Raw genomic sequence first — 2167 nt, 5'->3', positions numbered from 1 at the left:
TCACAATCTTATCAGAGGATTTACATTTGTTATTTACTTGTTAATTTGTTTGTTATCTGGTGTCAGTCAGTCGCCATCCTGTTGTTTCCAAGATGTCTCAGCGCTCTTCTTGTATTGATATGGGGATTTGCTTCCAAGTCTTCGTTAAACAAGGAACACCGGGAGGGGGGGAGGGATCGGCGGGGGGGGATGATGCCAGGCCTTCCGATGTCTCTTCAGGTGCTTCCTCGCCATCACTTGCTCTCTGGTTTGATCTCGTGCAGGGTATTCTTGCAGTGAGAATGACAAAATATACATATATACACCTATATACAGCTATATACAGAGCGTGCGTTCCTGGGAAGGGTCATCTAGAGGATAAGTGACATAAACTATCAGAGATCTTCCCCACGTTAAGCAGAAAGACTCCCAGAAAGAACTATGACAGCGGAGATCACGAAATTAAAAAAATATATTATCCAATTCTAATGCAGAAACAACATTTGATTCCCACACCCTGACCCTGCATGAAGTGGGATGAAAAACGGGGATTTAGGGTAGGGCCAGGTGCTGGTCCCCATGGTGGCAATCCCTTATTTCCAGAGGAATCCGAGATCATCCCATGGACAATGCCCTTCACCCCCAGCCCCAGGCGCACTGAGGTGCTCCCAGGTGCACTCACACTTCCGAATCTCTCCACCATATTTTTGGCAAAAAGTGACATTTTAGAACCTCGACGACACGGCATCACCACGCCGTGCATTTACCCTCCTTTCCTCTGAACACATGCTTTATTTGTTGCCAACAGTGACATCTGAGCACCCAAACCACCGCAGCGCCGCTGTGCCCCGTGCCGAGCCCAGTGGATGCGCTCCCTGCTGATCCTTGGCTCAGCAACACGGGTGACACGGGCCGTGCTGGGTGCGCGGCGTGGCTCCGGGGCAGCACCGCTCCTCCCCGTCCCGTCCCCCCCGCGTGTGCAGGAAATGGCAGTGACGGAGCCGGCGGGCTGGGGATGACTAAGTTTGGCAGTGCTACCTGCCGCCTGTTTTTCCTTTTATGGAGGATTCGCGCGGACGAACGGAGCCATTCTGCACAACCCAGAAGGGATCCACCCTGACCTTGGGGACGGCCACCGCCAGCTTGGGGACGGAGGGACGGCCGTGGCAGGACGTGGCCGGGCAATGGGGTGGCGGTGAGATGGAGGTTTGCCCCCCTTTCCCCATCCGGATGGCACACCCGTGTGTTTTCACTTTCTGTTTTAAGGAGCTGGATGCAGCCCCAAGCGGAGGCTTGGCCCCTCCGTGCCAACCCTGCATCCCCACGTGGCTGCCCTGAAGGGAGAGACCCCCATCTGTGTCTGATCCCATTGCTCAGCTCCTAGGGATGCGGGGAGGCTGGGGGGTGACAGCTCAGGCTGCGCTCCCCGTGCCTCAGTTTCCCCATTGCAGTGCTTTGTAGATGGTTGAGCACCCGGGTCTGCTGAGCACAGGGAAGCCAGCAGTGCTCATCCTGCCCATGGCCACATCTGAGTTGAGGGGCTCTCCGGGGGGGCTCCAATGGGAGCATCCCACTGGGCACCCATTCCTGGGTGGGAGCACATCATTGCAAGAGGGCAATGCTGCAGGGTGGGGATGGGGTTGGTGAGGCAATGTTGAGAAGACAACACGGCAGGGGACCCAGAAAGTCCCTGTTTGGTAAGAAAGGCAAAGAGAAAGGAAAAACAACCGTTCTGCTTCTAGCTGCCCGGATGGTTTGCAGGAATGGAGACAGCACTGGGGACAGGCGGTGCTCTGCAGCACCCAGCCCATGCCGGGGGGCCGGCAGAGCTCCCCGCACTCTGTCCTGCATTCTTGGCATTATTCTCCTTTTTTTCTCCTCCTCCTCCTTCTCCTCCACCCCGGGACTCGCTCTCAAACCTCTCCATTTATGGCCAGGAGGTTAGGTCAAGTGGGAGGCTGAGGGGATGCCCGGGTCCCTGGGGAGAGGGGTGGGGGACAGGACAACCCCAAGGGGGGCTGGCAGCAGTGACACTTTGGGCATTGTCCCCTGGGACCCTCATTGTGATGCTGTGTGCCGGTGGGGTGGTGGTGGATACCCTAAGCAGCTGGGAGGGGATGGGCAGAAATCAGCCCTCAGAGAAGGAGGGGCTCTCTTTGTGCTGCTGTTTTTTGTGTTTTTTTTTTTT

This window comes from Meleagris gallopavo, chromosome 16, assembly GCF_000146605.3.
Source record: "Meleagris gallopavo isolate NT-WF06-2002-E0010 breed Aviagen turkey brand Nicholas breeding stock chromosome 16, Turkey_5.1, whole genome shotgun sequence".
In the NCBI taxonomy this organism is placed as follows: Eukaryota; Metazoa; Chordata; class Aves; order Galliformes; family Phasianidae; genus Meleagris; species Meleagris gallopavo.
This window is presented reverse-complemented; position numbering follows the sequence as displayed.